This window comes from Callithrix jacchus, chromosome X (assembly GCF_049354715.1).
Source record: "Callithrix jacchus isolate 240 chromosome X, calJac240_pri, whole genome shotgun sequence".
NCBI lineage: Eukaryota > Metazoa > Chordata > Mammalia > Primates > Cebidae > Callithrix > Callithrix jacchus.
The window spans coordinates 97,273,505-97,283,023 of record NC_133524.1 but is presented as its reverse complement, the minus strand read 5'-3'; positions in this window follow the sequence as shown (position 1 = coordinate 97,283,023).

The following is a 9,519-nucleotide window of genomic DNA, read 5'->3' as shown; positions in this document are numbered from 1 at the left end:
TCACTCAAATTTCCTTAGTTTTTACCTAAGCTTCTCAGATTTTGTTTGTTTTGTTTTGTTTTTAGGGACGGGGTCTGGCTCTGTTGCCCAGGCTGGTACACTGGTGTGATCTTACCTCACTGCTGCCTCAACTCCTGGGCTCAAGCAACCCTCCTGCTTCAGCCTTCCAACTACCTAACTGCAGGCATGCACCACCATACTTGGCTAATTTATTTTTTATTCTTTTTAGAGACAGGGTCTTGCTCTATTGCCCAGGCTGGTCTTGAACTCCTGGCCTCAAGTGATCTTCCCACTGTGACCTCCCAAAGGGGTGGAATTATAAGCATGAGACACCACACACAGTCACTCTATTCGTCTTTGATGACCTTGACAGGAGTGTTCATCAGGTATTTCGTAGAACACCCCTTACTTGGTGTTTATCTAATGTTTTTCTCATGATTAGACTGAAGTTATGTGTTCTTGGGAGGAAGGCCACAGAGGTAACATGCCATCCGCATCACATCATATCAAGGATACATGGTGTCAACATGACTTATTAGTGATGATGTTAACCTTGATCACCTGGCTGAGGCAGTGTTTGTCAGATTTCTCCACTGTAAAGATACTCCCCCTACTCTATCCTGTACTCTTTAGAAGGAAATCAGTATGCATTGGCCACACTTATGGAATGGGGAGTTATCCTCCACTTTTTTGAGGTGGAGTATCTACAAAAGTTGTTTGGAATTCTTCTGCATGGGGGGGGGGTCCTGTCTATTCTTACCCATTTGTTTATTAAATCATTTATTTATACAGTATGGGTTCACATATATTTATTTTATACTCTGATTATAATCCATACCACTTTATTTTCTTGCTCAAATTGTTCCAACTTTGGCCTGGGGAGCTCTTTCAGTTGACTCCTCCCTCTGACATACTCTCATCATTGTAGGTTTTTAAAATTTTTATTATTTTTTTGAGACAGAGTCTTGCTCTGTTGCCCAGACTGGAGTGCAGTTGTGTGATCTCGGCCCACTGCAACCTCCACCTACCAGGTTCAAGCAATTCTCTTGTCTCAGCCTTCCCAGTAGCTGGGACTACAGGCTCACGCCACCATGCCTGGCTAATTATTGTATTCATAGTAGAGACGGGGTTTCACCATGTTGGCCAGCCTGGTCTTGAACTCCTGACCTCAGGTGATCCACCTGCCTCGGCCTCCCAAAGTGCTGGGATTACACGCGTGAGCCACCATGCCCAGCCAGTGGGTTATTTTTTTAAAACACATCTTTACATTTTGGCACTATAAGATGCTTCAGGCTCATCTTCTGTATTCCTGTATTCCCTACCTCAGTGCTAGAATTAGCCATTTCTTAAGGAATCCTTTCACTGAAGAGTGGTCTTAGAAACCAAGATCTGAGCACTAGATGTGCTTGTTGCTACTGGAGTATCATTCCTTCTAGGTCCTCTCAGGTGACAGAACAAGGAAATATAAGTGTGTATCATATATATATATATTTGTAACCATATGTATCTATAACTGACCCTCTGTCTCAGCCCTTTCAACATCCACAGATTCAACCAACCATAGATTAAAAATATTTGAAAAACATCAAAATAACAATACAATAATAAAAAACAAAAAATTACAGGCTTTGCACAGTGGCTCATGCCTGTAATCCCAGCATTTTGGGAGGCTAAGGCAGGAGGATTGCTTGAGCCCACAAGTTTGAGATCAGCCTGGGCAACATAGTGCAAAACCCATCACTACAAAAAGTAAAAACATTAGCCCGGCATGGTGGCACATGCCTGTAGTCCCAGCTACTCAGAAGACTGAGGTGGGAGAATCAATACAGCCTGGGAGGTTGAGGTTTTAGTAAGCTGTGGTCATGGCACTGCACTCCAGCCTGGGTGACAAAGTGAGATGGTGTCACAAAAGAAAAAATATAGTATAACAATTATTTACATAACATTTACATTATGTTAGGTATCATAAGCAACCTAGAGATGATCTAAAGTATATGGGAGGGTGTGCATAGGTTCTACGCAAACACTACACCATTTTATATAAGGGACTTGAGCATCCTCAGAGTTTAGTATTCACAGGAGGTTTTAAAACCATTCCTCTGTGGATACCAAGGAATAACTGTATTTTGAGATAAACATGATATTATACTGATATCTTTAATCCATCATCATGATATGGCTCATTCTAGCCTTCTCCCTTTGCTTGGCTATAACCTCCCATTCCAACAGTGAGAAACCTGGCTTCCACCATCCACCATCCATTTACTTAATTGTTCAGGTCCAGTATATATGTGTAGCAATATCAGAATTGTTAACTCATATGTCCCTGTAGGAAACAACTAGAGTATGGTACTGTGTCAGTTCTTTTTGCCTTTAGTCTTATAGAATGCACTTATTTTCAAAGTTTCTTAGGTCATCACACTTACCCTACCCGCTTCAGTGAATTATGTACATACTGTGATGGTTAACTTTCATTTTTTGAGACAGAGTCTTGCTCTGTCACCTAGGCTGGGGTGCAGTGGCACAATCTCGGCTCACTGCAACCTATGACTCCCTGATTCAAGTGATTCTCCTGCCTCAGTCTCCTGAGTAGCTGGGATTACGGGCATGTGTCACCACGCCCGGCTAATTTTTGTATTTTTAGTAGAGACAGGGTTTTACCATATTGGCCAGGATGGTCTCAATCTCCTGACCTTGTGATCCGCAGGCCTTGGCCTCCCAGAGTGCTGGGATTACAGGCGTGAGCCATTGTGCCCAGCGAGAAGTTGTTTTTGAGTAAGATTAGCATTTAAACCATGCCTTTGAACTGAGACATTATCTTTCTTTTTTCCTGCTGTTGGCCTGGAAACATGGGCTCTTGGAATTCCAGCCTGCTGGCCTTCAGACTGGAACTACACCATTTGCTCATATGATTCTCAGGCTTTCAGACTCAGACTGCAACTAAACCATTGGTTCTCCTGGATTTCTAGCTTGCCAGTTCACTCTGCAGATCTTGGGACTTGTTAAACTCCATAATCACATGACACGATTCCTTATGATAAATCTCTCTCTCCTTCTCTATCTTCCCCCACCCCCTCTCTCTCTCCCCTATTGGTTGTTTCCTATGAAGAGCCCTGGTTAATACACATACTTACCCTTTTTTTTTTTTTTCTGAGATGGAGTTTCGATCTTATTGCCCAGACTGGAGTGCAGTGGCGCGATCTTGGCTCGCTGCAACCTCTGCCTCCCAGGTTCAAGCGATTCTCGTGCCTCAGTCTTCTGAGTAACTGGTATTATAGGCATGCGCCACCGAGCCCCGCTAATTTTTGTATTTTTAGTAACAGGGTTTCACCATGTTGGTCAGGCTGATCTCGAACTCCTGACCTCAGGTAATCTACCTGCCTTGGCCTCCCAAAGTGCTGGGATTACAGGTGTGAGCCACTGCGCCTGGCCTCCTGGCATGTTTTCTTATGGTGTCTGGGCTAAGAATGGTTTTTACATTCTTAAAAGGTTAAAAAGAAAAAGAATATATGACAGAGACTGTATGTGGCCTCTAAAACCTAAAATATTTACTATCTGGCCATTTTTAGAAAAAAATTGCCAAACTGCATCCCGCAATCATTACTAAAAGTGCCTCCTTTCATTCACAAATGTGTCCAGGTTAGGATGATGCTTTATATGAATACTTATCTGAATGAGGCACTTTACAGCTCTTTGAAAGGTCTCAGCTGAAGGCTTTTCTAAATGTGAAGAATGATTTTTGGCCAACTGGAGGTTGCATTTTCCCCTTCTTTCCCCCATACTTGCCATCCAAGGGGAGCTGTCTATAGCTGAGATCTTGTGCTAGCCCTCAAGGGAAGTAACCCACTTGATACTACTGTTTTTCTGTCATGCCCAGAAATGTGTTAGAGGAATAATTTACTGTACCTTTCTCCCATCTTGATTTAGTTGTTTTCTTATTTTATAGATAACTCTGAATTCATGTTATTTGCTTTGGTACCTGCTTAGAAGTATGGAGGAAAAGTATTGACTGAAGAAGATGAATGGAAATGTGACTGACACAGGCTCAATTCTGATTAGATCTTGTATTAGGCCATTCTCACATTGCTATTAAGGAATATCTGAGACCTGAAAAGAGTTTTAATTGGCTCACAGTTCCTAGTGGCTGTACAGGAAGCATGGTACCAATGTCTGCTCAGCTTTTGGGGAGGCCTCAGGGAGCTTTTACTCGTGGCAGGAGGTGAAGCTGGAACAGGCACATCACGTGGTGAAAGCAAGAGCAAGAGAGTTGGGGGAGGTACCACACACTTTTAAACAACAGATCGGGGTCCAAAGTGGCTCCTGCCGGAGGTCATGGCGCTTGCGAAGACGAGGTCATCAGTTCAAGGCTAACCTGAGCAACCTCATAAGCTCAAACTGATTGGCAAAAAAAAAAAAAAAAAAAAAAAAAAAAAACAGATCTTAGGAGAATTCACTCACTATCATGAGGACAAGCCATGAGGGTTCCACCCCAATGGCCCAGACACCTCTCACTAGGCCCCACCTCCAACATTAGAGATTACATTTCTTTTCTGGTTTTTTTTTTTTTTTTGAGACTGCAGAGTTTTACTCTCATCACTCAGGCTGGAGTGCAGTGGCGCAATCTTGGCTTGCTGCAACCTCTGCCTCCTGGGTTCAAGCAATTCTCCTACCTCAGCCTTTTTTTTTTTTTTTTGAGATGGAGTCTCACTCTATCACCCATGATGGTGTGCAGTGGCGTGATTGCGGCTCACTGTAACCTCCACCTCCACCTCCCAGGTTCAAGCAATACTCCTGCCTCAGCTTCCTGAGTAGCTGGGACTACAGCATGTGCCACCATGCCCAGCTAATTTTTTGTATTTTTAGTAGAGATGGGGTTTCACCATATTAGCCAGGATGGTCTTGATCTTTTGACCTCATGATCTGCCTGACTCAGCCTCCCAAAGTGCTGGGATTACACGTGTGAGCCACCGCACCTGGCTTAGATTTTTTTTTTTTTTTTGAGACGGAGTCTTGCAGTGTTGCCCAGGCTGAAGTACACTGGCACAATCTCGGCTCACTGCAACCTCTCAAGTAGCTGGGGTTACAGGCTGCGCCACCATGCCCTGCTAATTTTTGTATTTTTATTAGAGACAGAGTCTCGGCATTTTGGCCAGGCTGGTCTTGAACTCCTGACCTCAAGTGATCCGCCTGCTTCACCCTCCAAAAGTGCTGGGATTACATGAGCCACTGCATCTGGCTTAAACCTTTTTTCTTTATAAATTAACCAGGCTCAGGCATTTCTTTATATTAATAGCAGTGTGAGAATGGACTAATACATAGACCTACACAATAATTTGTGAATATAATCTGCTCTGCTGTCTCTGGAACCAGAGAACAGGGTCTTACACTTGGAATGCAGGCTGCCATCTTCAAAACCACCACCAAGCCAGAGAAGGAGTGGGGCAAGGATGAGTAAAAATGCCACAAAGCTCTTCTGCCATTTGAGTTTCTTTTTGTTGTTGTTGTTTCAGTGTTTACTTTGGTTGCCATAAACCTTTGACTGTTTTTCAAAGTTCTGAAAGAGTTGGCTTTGATGATTTCTGTTTGTTTTCTATGTTTCTGTAGAGGAATAGGAGTTTAGAGCTACCTACTCTGCCATTTTGCTGATGTCACTCACCTATGTATTATAGTATTGCTTTTTTAAAAAATAATAATATTTCAATGTCTCTGTTAATTTGGTTTTCTCTCTATCCCTTTTATCTTTTCTTTCTCTTTAAAAATGATCACATATATATGATTAGAAAAAAATGCCATTACATGGCACCATGGTTGGCTATTATAGGAGTGTCACAAATAAATATTAGGAACTTCTATATTTGATTTAGATTATTGTAAAATGTGTCCCATCGCCTCCATAACATTCATAGATGAGCTGTCTTTGTGTTCCTTCCCCACAGTTGCCCCTGCTGTCATGTCCTTGGACAGTGAGTAACTCTGCCTCCACTTGTTCTAACTATTCACCATCATTAACAGGAACCTCCAGCCAGGCACAGATCTATGCTGCTACCTTAGTCACACAGGATGTGCTGCAGGCAGCCCCCTCATGTAGGCAGCCCTTACATGACACTATGAGAGGTGTCAGGACCAGAAACACCCTCTCATCAGCTCTCCCACGATATCTAGAACTCTTGTAAAACTCAGCTCCAGGGTACACATAGTTGGAATGACCCCTGTGGGTACTGGCCAGTCACATCTCAATGTTGGTACGCATTTAACCCTTCTTTGTGATGAACAAGGACATGTATCACTCAGGTCCTTCTTCAGGGAAAAACTTGTTGCCCCATTTGTCAGCAGGAAGCCTCAAGTTGTAATTCCATCAAGATCTGCCTCATCTGTGAAGCCCCGTCTTGCCCATGAGCTCCCTCTTCCTTCCCAGCCTGCAACCAAAGACTGTCTGTGTAGGGGGTATAAAGGCCCAGCCATTTCAGCCCAATAGGGACAACTTTGCTATACTCCAGAGCTGTCCAAAGTTGGCTGAGGCCTGGTCAGATCTGCCTCACAGTTAAGCTTCTTCCTTGGCCCAATTCTGCTTCCTGACCTTCCTTCCCATAAGTATTGATCTCTAATGACCATCCTACATACCCCCACTCCATCTCAGCATCTGTTTCTGAGGAGCTCAGTCTGTGACATCTTTCTTAGAGAGAGAGAAGACTGTGTTCCTGATGACCAACTGTACTATCTTTTACCTGATTTCCTAGCCTCCCTCGCCCCCAGGGTGAATCATCTGACCCAGTTCTAGCCAATGAAGCATCATCAAAATTTTATTGGAGGATAAATGGGCATCTGCAGGACCAAAAACTTTTTCTTTCTTCATTCAGGGGATCCCATTGGTACAGAGATCATCTGAGTACCATCCTGCTTCCATTTTCTTCTCATCATAGATGTGACATCTGGAGCTGCCACCATCTTGTAACCATCAGGTGACACATGAGAGAAATGCCATGATAGTTGAAGAGACAATAACCTTGAAATCACTGAGCCTCTAAATCAATACAGCCACCATCTACCACCAGACATTGCAATATGTGAGAAAAATAAACTCTCATTAATTACATTACAGTCATTTTCTGTTACTTACAACAGAACATATCCCTATGATATGTTTCCCTAAGAAAATGGAAGCCAGCATTTACTGAGTGCCTACTGCATACCAGCAGCCCAGGACTAAACACTCTCTAATCTCTGTCACTTAATGTCCACAACTCCTTAAAAACACAATGCCCAGCCTTGCCTAGGCCCACTGATTTGTTCCTGACAAAGGTTGGATGCAGGGTCACCGTACTGTATCTAGTCACCTAGCCCTGGAAACTGAACCTGGGAATTGTGGGCTCTTATCTGAGCCAAGGGCGTGTCTCAGACATGAGGCCATGACAAACACACACGTGAGGGCACCAACACGTCCTGTACATTATAGCAGGAGAGGGCATTCCGACCTCACCTTCTGCCTCTGTCTACCGGCTCCTGTCTGATAGCTTATGAAACACCAATAGTTCTTATTTAGAAAGATCTCAAAACACAGAAGTGCATTAGAAGAGCAGGATATTACACAAGCACTTTAAAACACAAATTATTTTGCTTGGCTTTCACTTAGAAAACATAGCTGCCTAGACATTTCTAATTCTGGCTATTACTTTAGGAAGGCAATCAGTTCCCCAACTACCCAGACATAATGGCTTTATTTTTTTTGTTTGTGGCTAGGTAAACGTTTCTCCTTCCCACCCATGTATCTGGGTTCTGTGCACCCCAATACAGAAAGAGAGAAAGCAGCTGCAAACCACTGGGAAAAAGTCGGGATCCAACATCTGCAAAGAAAAAAAAATGATCACATATTGGTCCAGGCGTGGTGGCTCACGCCTGTAATCCAAGCACTTTGGAGGCCAACGCGGGTGGATCACCTGAGGTCGGGAGTTCAAGACCAGCCTGACCAACATGGTGAAACCCTGTCTTTAAAAAAAAAAAAAAAGTCACATATTAAAATTGACCTTTAAAAAACACTTCTATACCATTTTAACACATGTAGATTCATGTATCTACCACCACAATCATTATACAGAATAGTTCCATTATGCCAAAAAACTCCCTCTTGCTATCCCTTTATAGTTAGACTTCTAGTCTAACCCTCCTATCCACTCCCCTCACCCCTAACAACCAATAATCTGTTCTAAAATGACAGTGTTGTCCTTTCAAGACTGTTATGTAAATGGATCCACCCATTTTAGTTTAGTTTTGGTTTGGTTTGGTTTTTGCTTTAGAAACAGGATCTTGCTCTGTTGCACAGGCTGGAGTGCAGTGATGCAATAACTTAAAACAAATTTTTAAATGATTTTTAAAAACTTTTAAGTTCAGGGGTACATAGGCAGGATGTGCAGTTTTGTTACATAGGTAAACATGTGCTGTGGTGATTTCCTACACAGATCATCCCATCACCTAGGTATTAAGCCTGGTGTCTGTTAGCAACTCTTCCTAATGGGACTCCTCTGCCTACTTCCTTCCACAGGTGCCCAGTGTATGTTGTCCTTACCATAAGTTCATCTCTCATCTTTTAGCTCCCACTTATAAGTGAGAACATGTGGTATTTGGTTTTCTGTTCCTGCATTAGTTTGCTGAAAATAATGGCTTTCAACTCCATCCATGTTCCTGCAAAGGACATGATCTGATTACTTTTTATGGCTGCATAGTATTCCATGGTGTATATGTATTACATTTTCTTTATCCGGTCTATTATTGATGGGCATTTAGGTTGATTCCATGATTGGTGCAATCACTTTTGAGGCTGGCTTTTTTCATTCATTGTAATGCCTTTGAAATTCATCCAAGTTGTTGTGTGTATAAGTAGTTGGTTTGTTTTTATTGCTAAACAGTATTCCATTGTATGGATAGACCCACAGTTTATTCTGTTCTTTGAAGGGCATTTGGACTGTTTCCAATGTTTGGCAATTATAAATAGAGCTGCTATAAACATTCATATTGAGGGTTTTTTGGTTTTGCTTATTTTTACTCTTATTTATTTATTTATTTTTGAGACAGAGTCTTGCTCTGTCATCCAGGCTGGAGTGCAATGGTGTGATCTTGGCTCCCTGCAACCTCTGCCTCCCAGGTTCCAGCTATTCTCCTGCCTCAGCCTCCTGAGTAGCTGGGATTACTGGTGCCCACCACCATCTTTTAGTAGAGACCGGGTTTTACCATGTTGGCCAGGATGGTCTTGAACTCCTGGCCTTAGGTGATCTGCTTGCCTCGGCCTCCCAAAGTGCTGGGAGTACAGGCGTGAGCCACTGCGCCTGACCACTCCTTATTTTGAAATAATTATAGATTCAAAGAAAGTTGTAAAAATAGTACAAGGAAGTCCCATATACCTTTCACCCAGTTTGAGCTAATGATAATCACTTGTGTAACTATAGTACCATATCAGAACTACGAAATCGGCATTGATAAAATGCGCAAACTGTATTCAGATTTCACCAGTTTTACATGTACTCACTT